We start from the raw sequence: 14,075 nt of genomic DNA on the forward strand, positions 1-14,075 counted from the left end.
TTTATAAATACCCAAAATAACAAAAAACCTCATTTTAACTCATAACCCAAAAAAAGGTTTTCTCTCCTAAAATGCTCTCTCTCCCTCTTCAATCGGCCCCGATAGCCAGCCACCGCCGGTGGCCGGATGAACTCGAAACACCCCGAAATGCTCGTCTCACCCTCGAGACCTCAAACCCAAACCCCAAAATAACAAAAGCAAATCCCCTCAACATAGATCTAAACTAAAATGTCTCTTTTTTACCTTTTATCTTCGGCGACCCCTCGATATTTTAAATGGTCGTTTGCTCCTCTGCGCGACTTTGAAAGATGTTTTCTTTTTTCTTTAGCTTGGTTCATGCTATATTTGGTTGAGTATTGCTTTAGTTCTTGGTAATCTTCGATTGTTGCTTTGTTTTTTGTTCGGCGTTCTATTCGGTTGCTACAGATACTCCATTTTTGTGTTGTTATCTGTATTGTTTGTTGTTGTTTTTACTGTGGCTATAGTTGTTGTTCTTAACAGATTAGGTGGGGATATTTATACCCCACCATCGGAAATTGTTTCCGCTCCCAAAGGAGTTGTTTCCCTTGTTCATGTTATTTTCGGGCCATTCAGTCATCCGTGTAATGGGCCATCTCGGGATGGTTCAGTTCCGAGTCGTTTGGCTGGGAATCTCGGTCGGTTATTGTGTGTGGCCTCCACGCCTGCGCCAACCCTAACCTACTATTTACTAGGCTGGGTCAAGCCCACTAATCGAACTAGTTTGTTGGGTCAGGCCTTGGGCTGCACTTTGGACTAGATTGAACCTGTTAAAAATAAAATTAAACAACTAGATAAATAAATAATATATATAATAATAAATAACATAAAATAATATATATTATATTATTTCCAAAAATTGTATAATGTGTTTTCAAAAATTATATATATTAATATATTTTCAAAAATCGTTTTCAAAAACCATGTTATACGTTCAAAAATTATTTTCAAAATTATATTATACGTTTTCCAAAATGTTTTCAAAACTATTTACTATACATTTTCAAAATTGTTTTTTAAAAAATCATATATTATACATTTTCGAAACTGTTTTTTAAAACTATATATTAGACGTTTCAACATTTTTTTAACTAGATTATACGTTTTCAAAAAAAAATACGTTCTCAAAAACTATATTATATATGTTTTCAAAAATACGTTTTCAAAACATATACTATATACTTTCAAAAAATTATGTTCGAAATTATTTTATATATATTATATTATATAATAATAAAAACCCTTACTGTCCCTGGCAAAAATGGGTGTCTACATAATCTTAATAAAAAATTATTACCTCTGTAGTTAATATTGATTTGATTATCTTGTTAATGTATTTATAATATAAATGTTCGGATTGAATTTTTAATTTTGATGAATGTTCATAATCACTAATGCTAAATTGTGGTTGAGTTATGGCAGAAATCTAACCTATTATTGTGCTATTATTGTTTTATATTTTATATTTATTTTTTTATATTTTTATTAATAATATGTTCTCCTCCTTTCCAAAATTTTATGAGTTTATCAATTTCGAGTTACATGTATTTTTATGTTAATTTTAATAATGCTTATCATTTATTAATAATAATGGTGTTTCTTTATATCTATTATTTTAGAAGTGATTTAGTTGAATTTTTACCATGTTCTTGTATGATGATATTTTATTATTTAGTGATCAGTTTGTGTATTTTGATAGAAATGACCATCCAGCTCAGTTGGTAGAGCACAAGGTTCTAAACCTTGAGGTCGTAGGATCAAGTCCCACGGAGGGCATTTCATAATTTGGAGGTCTCCTACGGAAGCTGCTCTCAACCTGGTGTTGGGGGCAGCCTACTATCTTACCTCCCCCTTACCCCATACATATGGGAAAAAAGGGACAACCATTTTTTGTGTATTTTGATAGCATTAAGGGAAATAATCATTTTATATGATTAATTTATTTTTAAAAAAAATTAATTTATTCTAATTTTTAGATTTGCATTATAATTTTATTGTATTCCATTTTTATATAAAAAAAGAATAATTATTAATTTAAAAAGTGCGATGTTTATAATTATTGCCTCAAAATTAATTAATTCAAAATTTAAATTATATAAAATCCTTGACGCATGACTTTTAAGTTATTTATCTCCGATGATTATATATTTTAATTAAATAAATTTGTATTCACATAAACCTGGTCGTTGAACTTAAAAAAAAAAATTATGATGTTAGTTGTGATCGACTAGAAATTTCTTCACGTAGTTATCAATTGCTTTATGGTTAAAAGAAAATAAAATATTCACATAAATATATTTTTGTTTGAGCTTACAAAAATTCATTAAATATAGTTCATGTAGAATATTTTTATATGTTAAATATTGCATAAAATATATTAATTATTCTTATTTTTCAAAAAATATTTTTTCAAAAAATATATACATTAAAAAGTTTTAAAAATTTACCCAATAAATATAAAAATAAATTCAATTTGTAAAAAAAGACTAATGTAAAATAATCAAGAATTAAACCAACACAAATCCAACTAAAATGATCAATTGTAAAAATTAAAAAAATTGAATCAAACTAAGTCAATCTCATATCTACCCTTATAAAAATATTCAACAATAATAAAAATAACAACAACAATAATAATAATAATTGTAAAAGTAGTCAATTAAAGATTACATGTCAACCATTATTATTATAAAAATATTCAAAAATACTAAATAAGTCTCTATTATTGGAACAACTTTCATTTTTTTAATATTTTCCTATGTAATACAATTTTTGAATCCCTTACGACTAAAGTTTTTTTAGAAGGGAGGAAATGATAAATTTAAGGGTTATTTAGAAAATAAGTGTTCAAATTATACCATATTTTTTAATTAGGTGTCTACTTTTTTTTTCCGATTCATCCAAGTGTATAACCTTATATATGTTATCATTTTTAGGTGCCTCAGCCACAATGGCCATTAAAAAATCTTTATTAAATGACATATGTCATATTCTGATAATTTTTAAAAATTTGTTAAAAAGAAAACTTAAAAAATTATTATATTAATAAAAAAACCTAATTTATCAAAAACTACAAACCCCTAATTTATCACGATTTTAGGTTCATTATGGTAGCTTTGTTTGTGGCAATTTAGGGGTCATCGATTTGATATTATGGTGATGTTGGTCGGATAATTGGTCTCCGATGGCCATTGTCTGGGGGAGGTTCGATCTACAACAATGACGACGATAGGCGTAGGTATATGGATTAGATTTAGGGTATTCAAAGTTTGGGAGAGATTTTGAAAAATTTGGGCTCTTTTAAAAAATATAATTTAAGTTTTTTTAAATAATTTTTTAAAATTACCTGAACGTGTCTCGTGTCACTTAATGGTGGGATTTAACGTCTGTTAAGAACCTAATACGTAATCTGGTAATATTTTTAACGTTAAGCATCGTGATGAATAAAAAAAATTTAAGAATCTATTTAAGAAAAATAATATAGTTTTAACATATATTTTTTAATTAAGCCAAAAATTTAATAAGCGAAATAAAACAAAGAAGAGTACCTGAACAGTTGTGGGTGCTGAATGCTGATTCATACGTTTGACCTTCTTATTAGTCCTCTCGTCGAACGATTTACTCAGAATTCGCTGAACTGAGTTTACCCCCGAGTTTGATTGTCAATTTCCCCATACGCAAGCAATGAGCGTGATCATCACCCCCTATGCAATTGAGCAAAACGGTTGCCGTGGTTCACGAGCCGGATATAATCTCGAAGTGAAACTGAATTACAGAAAAAAATAACCGTAGTTAGTTGTTTTACTCGCAACAAATTTACTGCTTTCAAAACAAACCCAGAGCATTTTTTCACCTGCACCAAACAAATAATGGATAATTAAGAAGCCGAAACGGTAAAAATATTTTTTACGGTTTCTTTATTGCCCTTTAACGTCTCTCTTATCTCTTCGAAAAATGAAACAAAAGCAGGTAAAAACGGATAAAAGAATGCTCCCGTCATACGCACGACCAAACGGAGGGATCTGGGTTAACGGCTATAAGACCGTAAAAACGATAACTAAAGGGGCTAAAAATGTAATTAACTCCACCCAAACCCGTCCCCACCAGCTGTTTTACTGTTAAATTCTAACGTTATTTGTCCTGGTTTATTTTCTCTTGCTTTTAAGGCCTTGTTTTGTGCTTTTCCATTCTCACCTTGCTTTTTGTATTCTATTTTGTCATCCCTTTGAGCCGCTAAGTGCAGGGAAAAGAAAGAAAAACCGAGAGAAACAACATACACAAATTTGGAGTTAGAGTAGATATATTTTTAGGTAGATTTCTAGATTATAGGGATAAAGAGAGATGAGAACGAGGAGAGGGATTTGTTACCCTAGAGACGATGCTTGTGTTGATGAGATTGTAGTTAAAACGGAGAGACTTCGCTGGATGTAATATGGGTTGCCGGAAACGGCAGAGATTCTCGTTGGTGGTTGCCGAAAAGAGTGATTTGTTTGATGTTTTACCCGATGATCTCGTCATTTCTATACTCTCCAAGCTCAGCTCTTCCGCTTCTTGCCCTTCCGATTTCATCAACGTTTTGATTGTGTATGTCTTTTTTTTTTAACTTTTTCATTGGATTTCTAGTTTGGGTTTTTTGGTTTCTTTTATTTCTTACGAATTTATTGGTTTATTTTGGGAAACAGATGCAAGAGATTAAATAGTTTTGCACTTCAGCCTTTGGTATTATCAAAGGCCTCTCCGAAATTGTTCGCCGTTAAAGCTGAAAAATGGTCGGAATCTGCTCATCGGTTCTTGAAGTCTTGCGCCGATGCCGGAAATGTTGAAGCTTGTTACACACTCGGCATGGTGAGTTAATTCGGATAGAAGAAATTGTTTTCCTTTTACTTTTGGAGGATTTAAACATTCTCTAAATGGTTAAATGTTTTACGATTTGCAACAGATTCGTTTCTACTGTTTGCTAAACAGAGGGAGTGGAGCTTCTCTTATGGCGAAGGCAGCGATTAGTTCCCACGCGCCGGCGCTTTACTCCTTAGCTGTAATTCAGTTCAACGGAAGCGGCGGCTCTAAGAACGATAAGGATCTTAGAACCGGCGTTGCTTTGTGCGCGCGAGCCGCTTTTCTCGGTCACGTCGACGCCTTGCGTGAACTTGGTCACTGCTTGCAAGACGGCTACGGCGTCCGACAGAACATAACCGAGGGCCGTCGGTTTCTGGTCCAAGCCAACGCCCGAGAGCTTATGGCGGGTTTATCATCAACATCCGTTTCTAACATCGGTACGCGCTCTTGGCTCACGTGGAGTCCACATCCGATCCCGCACCCCAACAACCGTTCTCCGACAGTTCCCGGATGCCCGTTGTTGAGTGATTTCGGGTGCAATGTACCTGCGCCGGTTGCACACATCCGGCGAACAAGTTCTTAACGGAGTGGTTCGGTTCAAGAGACGGAGTCCGCGGACCGGGTTTGAGGCTCTGCTCGCACGTCCGTTGTGGGAGACCGGAGACGAGAATACACGAGTTCCGCCGGTGTTCGGTTTGTGGTGCCGTGAATTACTGTTCACGCGCTTGCCAGGCTCTTGATTGGAAACTGAGGCATAAAGCCGAGTGCGCGCCGGTCGAACGGTGGCTGGATGAAGAAGGCGTCGGTGGCGACGGAATGGATGAAGTCATTGCCGATAGTTAAAAACGATAACGGCGATATTAACGGCCACGGTAACGTTTCAGTTCAAGGCCGTAAATAAGCAAAGTGAAAAATGAAAATGTAAAAAAAAAAAAACAATGACATCTTTCCTTTATTTCTTGCTTCTCTTTCTGGATAGATTTCCTTTCGTTATCCCAAGGCTTAAGCTTATTAACACTTCGATTAATGTTTTTATAATTACACAAGTAACCCATATTAAGAATTACAATTAACCACAATTTTGGCATGTATTTCACTTACTATTTAATCTCTCCTTTTTGGAATTTCAATTGGTCAGAATATTTTATGAATTCAACATGATAACCACAATTTTGGTTTATATCTCACTAATTGCCTTAACTTTATGGTAAAGGTAATGGGATTCCTTCTCTTAATGTCAAAAGAAGGGGTAGAGAATCCAACACCATTCCCTCTCTTCTTTGCTAATGCCAAAACCCTAAAAAATCTCTCTAATGAAAAGAAAATCAAGAAGACTGAAAAATGGAAAAGAGATGAAATCAAAAGAGTGGGAGGGACATGCACTTGTGGAGGATGTTGTGTGTAATGTGCACGTTGCCTTCACTTTTTTTCTTTAAAGAGAGAATTGATGTGATTTTGTTCATCACAAATAAAAAAATGAATATATTCTTCTGGCTAAATTACATCATTATCCTCTTTTTTGCTTCAATTATTATATATGTATTATTTTGATCACCAATAGTTATAAAATTATTTTTTTATAATAATTTTATTTGAACTAATAAGATGGTAACATGAGATTAGAACCGAGATCCTTTACCCCCAAAAAAACCAAGCACTTAAACACCAAACTAAGTTAAATATGTTAACATTTCACTAAAATTTATATAAACTAAAATAAAAGAAAAATGAAGTGTGTAGTCAGGAAGGAAATATTATTTTCCACGGATACGGAATGTATGTTGTCTATTAATGAAGAAAATTCTAAATAGACATTATATTATAATCATCTTTACTAATAAAAAAATATCAGGTCTGAATCTCTCTCTATCTAGAGACGGTAAAATGTTAACATGTTTTTGGCTTAGCCTGGTGATTAACTATAGAATCACTTTTGCAAGGCAGATTGGTTTCGAGTACCATATTTTAAATTCTTAATTTACTTTTTATATATCATCTCTTTGTAGTTTAAATTAGGGTTGTAAACGAACCGAATGTTTGGCGAACTGTTCGACGGGAAGTTCGTTTATTTATTAAACGAACAAACATGAACAAGATTATGTGTTTGTTTAATTAAATGAACGAACACAAACAGAGGGTTCGTTCGTTCATTTACGTTCGTGAACGTTCGGTAATATGTTCGTTCATTTATGTTCGATAATGTTCATTCGTTTATGTTTTTTACTTTCGTTCGTTTATGTTCGGTCATTTATGTTTAGGCCAATTTCTCTAGACCCCTTTAAAACATTAAGACCCAATAAATTTTAATATGATACCCGTTAATATTTTAAAATTCAATTAATTTTAAATACAAATTAAAAAGCTCAAAATTATTAAGAAATAAGAAAAAATCTATTTTCAAATCTCAATCTTAGAACTATTATTAATAATTTAAGATTTACGGTGGTAGTTCAAACCCTAAGCCCAATCCAATTTCTTTTTTGCTATGACTTTGTTCTTCACATGGATTCATATTTCTTAACCAAAATCTACTTCAAACAAAACTCTATCCATAGTTTTTTTTTTTTTTTGAGGGGGGGGGGGGGTTTATTGACTATAATATGGGTTGAAATTAGGACAAAACATCAAATATTTAAGGTTGTCACATCTCACCAATAAAAAATATCTAATACTTCATTTATTAATTTAAGGCCTAATAAATAATAGTATTTTTTTTATAGAATCTCGATTATTTGACAATGAATGCTTAAATATCTTACGGTCTCTGGTGCTTAAAACCCAAGATTTTTAAAAATTATAATAATTTATTTAACCATTAAGGTAACTTAATTCACGTAAATAAAAATAATATACTTTTACTTTATGTGAATATTAATAATATATTGAATTCACTGAGCAATTCCACACGTGCAAATCTTTATTATTTAGTTTTATTTTAATAATATAAATAAAATTAAATCAGAAATAAATTATATTTATTATCTTAAATTAAATATCAATTAAATATCATAATTATACCAATTAAATTTAAATTTAATATTATAAATATTATGAATTAATTTGATATTATCAGTTGTTTGTTGGGGGCAATCGATGGGCAGATGAAAATTGAAATATACTTGCTAGGCCGTAATCATTGGGCCTTAGCCTAAGTTATAGAGTGTAGAGGGGTTTTTTTGGCCTAATACCCTAAGCGGGTTAATTTATTAAGGTATTAGGTTGACACAGTTTTTATTTTGGGAAATACGAAAAATGCTACATTACATTTGAAACTTGTCATGGTCCCCCACGTGAATCATTATTTTAATGTCATTAAAATGACTCGTCACCTCGAGGTGATTTGTCTCTTATTTTTTTTAAAATTACAAAATAAAAATAATTTTTTTAATTAAAATAATTCAAAAGAAATCATCACCTCGAGGTGACGAGTTTCTTCAAATTAAAAAATAACTAGTTGTTGGTCAACGGGCAGATGGACAACACAACAATCACTTTGGAACTCATCACCTCTAGGTAACGAATTTAACTATATAAAATTTTAAAAAAAAAAAATTTAAAGAAAAATAAATGTATTTGTATTTTAAAAAAATAAAAAGTAAATAAATAATTGTAAAAAATAGTAACGAGTTCAACCATTTCAATAATTTGCGTAGGAATCGACTGATGAGATGCAAACTGTCGCATTACTCTATAAGCCTTTCGTCTCGCCTATTTTATGACACTATCTAAAATATTTAAAAATAAAAAAATAATAAATAATAAAATTCAAAAAATTCAAAAAACAGTTAAATAAATGAAGTTAAAAATTACCTTATTACCAGAGGAAACTCGACCGGGGCTGGTGTAATTGTTGTAAAAAATGGGGATCGGTTTCAAGCCTAGGACTGTAGCAATATGAGACAACCTGCTACATCGACTTTTCGACCTGAATGGACAATTATAGGCTTGCAAAGCTCCCAGTACAAAAAGGCTAAAATCGCCGAGCACCAACTGGTATTACGACACACATCGAAATCTTTGAAAAATCGTAGATACTGAGAGTGCGCCAAATTACTGGATTTATCCAGTAATAATACCCCTTTGAACAGTTGGAGAAGATATGCTTAGGACGCAAAAATAACCTCGACCTCAGTTGAGTCGGTCGTCACTTGGAATTTGGACTCCAACCACGTAATTCGAAACGATAGCCCTCGATGACGACGGATGGTGGCCATTTTCCCAAAACTTGGTAGACCAACTCGCGGGGTCATAAATATTCTGCCTCACCAGGGGAGTTCCATTCACCGGAACACCGTGTTGGTAAGCGACGTTTTCCAAATTAATCGTCGCTTCACCACTCGAGAAATGGAACATGTGCGTCTCGAGCCGTCAACGTTTGATCAAAGCCTCAATCAACACCGGGTACAACTTGAAGCCACGTATGTCATCTCGCGCTTACGAATATTCTATTCATCTTCCGGCCCGCGTTGGATCGACGAAATATGGATGTTATCCAAGTGCAACATTTTTGCTCGGGTTCCCATTTTTCGAGATTTTTACACAACATATGTTTTTTTTGTAATTTTTTAGATTTAGGGTTTGGTGAAAAACCAAATCCCAAACCCTATTTATTGCTTACCCTCAAGGCTATAAATGATTAGTTTTTTTTCCTTCAAAATTTCAGTCGAACTCATCACCTCGAGGAGACAAGTTCCAAGTGACTGTTGCCCATCTGGTCGTTGACTAACGGCTATTTTTTTTAATTTGAAGGAACTCGTTACGTTGAGGAGACGTGTTATTTCAAATTTTTAAATTTATTTTTTTTATTTTGTAATTTAAAAAAATAATTTTTTGGTGATGAGTCATTTAAATGAGAATAAAATAATAATCCACGTTGGGCTCACCACGTGGGAACCATTTAAAAATAATATATGAGGGAACTCGTCACCTCACGAGTTCCAGGTGCACTGAACTATTTACAGTATTTCTCTAAATAAAAACTGGGCCGACCTAGTACCCTAATAAATTAACCCGCTTGGGGTATTGGGCCAGAAGAACCGTGTTGAGGGTTTAATCCAACCTTATAAAGGCAATGAAACTGGGCCGAGTTGTGTTGAGCGCCCGAGTTAGGCTCTCGAGTTACTCTACATATACATCAATAGGTTTCCCGATCTTTGCTTTCGCAAATTCGAGACCATTGCTCTGTTAATCGTCAGTTGAGATCTTCGAACAGGTTTTTCTCCTTAATCCGCTTTTTACCGGGTTTGTTCGATTATAAATTTTTTATATCGAGTCTGTTTGTGTTTGTTTGTTTGTTAAATTGGGGTTTTCAGCTCTGGTTTTATTTTGTGGGGAGCAAGAAAATGGGTTTCATAATGGAGTTCGCAGAGAATTTGGTGTTGAGGTTAATGGAGGACCCAAAAGAGAGGGATAGGAAATTCAGGGAACACGTTTACGCGACGAAGGATCGATGCGCAAAGACCAAGGAGATGTGGAGTTATCCACTGCGGCCTTATGGATTTTGGACCTTTGAGCGTCACAATGCTCAGCTCCGTTGGGATCCTCAGATCAGTCAAGTTCCCGGACGTAGGGATCCTTATGATGACCTTCTTCAAGACAGCTATGCCTCCTCCTCTAAGCGAAATTGAGGTATAATTATTCAACAATTTCTGGGATTTTATTTATGCCCTTTTTGTTATTTTGGAGTAAATTGTCTATGGGCATTGGATTTTGAGAATGGTATTACTGTTTCAAGATTCGGGTTTCACTGGTTTGATCTTCACATTGAAGTTTATTGATGGAAACATTTGGTTGTGGTACTATGGACGGTTCAGCCCTTCTGGTTTAGTCGAAGAGCCGCAGCCGGTGGTGGATTGTCCATAGCCGCCACAACTAAAATGTTTCCATCAACAATTGGTGCGGTGAACGTGGGTTTTGTTAGGGATGGAGGCTGAAGAAAATTCTAGGATCAATTTGGGGTTTAGATCGTTGGTACATAGTTTTCTTGATTTTGGCATTTCGCTTTAGTTTTCTTGATTTCGGCATTTCACTTAGGTCTGGCAATGTTTGATTTGAGGGATATTTCATTCATTTTGAAATATTTGCACTTTATCTTGCTTCACAATTATTTTAGTATTTGGTGGTTTCAAGACAGTGTTAGAACTTGATCATTGTTTTCTAATGTCTTAGAATTTATAATTATTACCCTAATTCCCCCTTTTGGAACATATTTATGCTCACTGGGTGTCACTCAGAATCGGGTGTAACCCTAAGATATGTGTATCTGATATGGGGCTTTAGTTTTCTTGATTTCGGCATTTCACTTAGGTCTGGCAATGTTTGATTTGAGGGATATTTCATTCATTTTGAAATATTTGCACTTTATCTTGCTTCACAATTATTTTAGTATTTGGTGGTTTCAAGACAGTGTTAGAACTTGATCATTGTTTTCTAATGTCTTAGAATTTATAATTATTACCCTAATTCCCCCTTTTGGAACATATTTATGCTCACTGGGTGTCACTCAGAATCGGGTGTAACCCTAAGATATGTGTATCTGATATGGGTATTTTCAACTTTTTCTGTGTTTTTTTTCATGTATTTAGAGGTTATATCCCTGTGCTCTTATCCAGATATGTTTTGGACACATGGTTCTGAGGCATGGGTACATAAGAAAATTGAAGGGTCAGAGTAATATAGCTCTCTATAGTTTGAAGTATAGGAATGATGGAAATATGTTGTAATTAGTTCAATTTCTTTAGGAGATGATCTAAGAATTCGAATCAGACCTTAACCTGAATTTGTAGGCAAACTATTTCCCCATTAACAGTTGAACCTGTTAGGATTAGAATATATTCCAATTTCCACAAAAGTTCTATCAAGTGGTGCAAGCTGATAATGTCAATGAGAAATCCTTACATTGTACTTGTTTTATTTAACAATCTCAAAGTGATTTCTAATAGTAGTTCTCAAGTGGTGCAACCTGAATTTACGTGTTTTTATTTCCAATCTCAAAGTGATTTCTAATAGTATTTCCATTGGTGTAGGAATCAGAAGCCATTGGCAAATGGTTTGGAGTTTGATCATCAAATGGGAAGTGGATATGTAAACCTTTTTAAGTATCTCTTTGAATTTGCTTTCAATTGTGCTGCAGAAAGTGTCAAACTTATTTTGTAGTGTACTTTTGATCATTTGAGAATCGGAGTCTGGTTTATGGATGGAAAATGATCGTCCATGTAACTCGATGAGTAAGACTTATAAGAAAAATAAATTCTGTGTTGGTAAAATATTTGCTGTGCTTGAATTCATATTGTTTCTGTACAAGTAGGAAGGCTGAAGGTTCTATAGTCGTTGATTGGTATACTTGGCCACAGATTCTTTGAGCAAACATCAAAATATTAGCCTCTTTTATCAACAGTTCATACTTTGATTTACACTGCAAAGAGTTTAGAACACTTCGAAACCAAACACAACTAAAGGAGAAACGAAATCCCTAATACGACCCAGAATCGAAATCGGACTTACAATCAACTACATGAGTGGGAAAGGTTATCCCATACACAGGATATCCTTTCCCACTCATCTCCTTCACCAAAGCGTGTTTTTATTTGAGTGACGAAACAAGATGAATTTCCTGATAAGTCTAGGTTTAGCATCTTTCTTGGTCACAAGGTACTTAATAGTTGAATGATCAGTGTGAATTATAACCTTAGTGCCTATCAAGTAAGCCCCAATCTTATCAAAAGAAAATATTACAAGAAGTAAATCTTTCTTGAGTGGATGTGTAGTTTACTTGTGTTTCATTTAAGGTACGACTAACATAATAAATCACATGAAAAATTTTACCTCGACATTACCCAAGCACTGCTCCTATTGCATAGTTGCTTGTGTCACACATCAGTTCGAATGATGCTATCTAATTTGGGGGAACAACTATGGGTGCTGAGATAATTATCTTCGTCAACTCTTTGAATGCGTTGCAACACTCATCATCAAAATCGAACGGTTGATTTTACTGTAGCAAAGTGCATAGAGGCTTGGAGAAATTAACCGCATATAATATTTTACTTGTGCTTCAGATATGTTATCCCAGACACATGAGTGGGGGTTTAGTTCACATAAAACACATATAATAAGGGAGGGGTTTTTAGCTTTTAAAAAACAATGGGAAATTTGCACTTTAAGTCCCTCTACTTTCTATTTCATAAAACACCATCACCCTTCATAAATCTCTTGGGCCCAACTCAAGCCCAATTTTAACTAAACTTGGTCAAACTATTTTAATAAATCATTTGGGCTCAGATTGTGGGTCTCGGGTTGACACGAACTACTAACCCGGAATTTGTGACGTTACATGTTTGATGAATTATTTATAAATTTATTTATTATATTATATTATATTAAATTAAATTAAATAAATATTAATATTTTTATATTTAATTAGTAAATGAACAAACACAAACATAAATATATTGGAATTATTCATGTTCATAAATAAGTTTGTGTAAAAGCTTATTTATTTATTAATAATATTTTTTATAAAAATATTAAAATAAATTTCTTTATTTGTATTTGAATTTCAACACATTAAACTATATGCATATACTTACATAGATACAAATATTTGTTTTTTTAGTTACTAAAATAATAGATGTAGGTACTTATATTAGTGTAGATACGTATATATAGATTAATGCATCAAAACTCAAATGTATAAATAAAGAAATAATATATCTTTCTTATATTTGTATTTCAAACTATTAATCTAGGTGTACATCTCTCAGTAGAAACGAACGTGTTCAAGTACGTTAATTAAATATGTTTGTGAACACTAAATGACTCGAGTTTAAATTCATCAAATAATAAATCAATTGAGTTCAAATATGTTGGAAAAATCGAATGAATTGATGCTATTTGTAACTAATTAATTATAAGTCATGTCACTTGGTGAATGAACATAGTTTTTGGTTTAAAGTTGCATCCATTCAATCATACCTATTCAATAATTCTCTTCATGAAAATATTAAATTCTTTCATGAAAAGGTTAAGCACTTTCATCAAAAGGAGAAGTCTTTTAATAAAAAATTAAGTCATTTCATCGAAAGGTCTTAACCTCTCAATCCATTTCCTCTCCGTATATATAGGTTACTTGAGGCACAATTCTAAGACAACACAAGTCACAAGACACAATTCACAATGCTGAATTAGAAAACACTTAGAAAATTTCTTCCAAATTTGTTCTT

At 33.1% G+C, this 14,075-nt stretch overlaps 1 long non-coding RNA gene and 1 pseudogene across 1 annotated transcript; both read left to right on the top strand.

Moving 5' to 3' along the window:
- The first annotated feature begins 4,248 nt into the window (after positions 1-4,248).
- Positions 4,249-5,698, top strand: LOC120204728 (annotated as a pseudogene).
- A 4,289-nt stretch (positions 5,699-9,987) lies between these two features.
- LOC120204712 lies at positions 9,988-12,057 on the top strand. Its single transcript, XR_005523971.1, has 3 exons — positions 9,988-10,066; positions 10,190-10,482; positions 11,880-12,057. It is a non-coding gene; the product is annotated as an uncharacterized LOC120204712 (long non-coding RNA).
- The last annotated feature ends 2,018 nt before the right edge of the window (positions 12,058-14,075 follow it).

The sequence above is a fragment of the Hibiscus syriacus genome, unplaced genomic scaffold, assembly GCF_006381635.1.
Source record: "Hibiscus syriacus cultivar Baekdansim isolate YM2019G1 unplaced genomic scaffold, ASM638163v2 tig00011547_pilon, whole genome shotgun sequence".
Lineage (NCBI taxonomy): Eukaryota > Viridiplantae > Streptophyta > Magnoliopsida > Malvales > Malvaceae > Hibiscus > Hibiscus syriacus.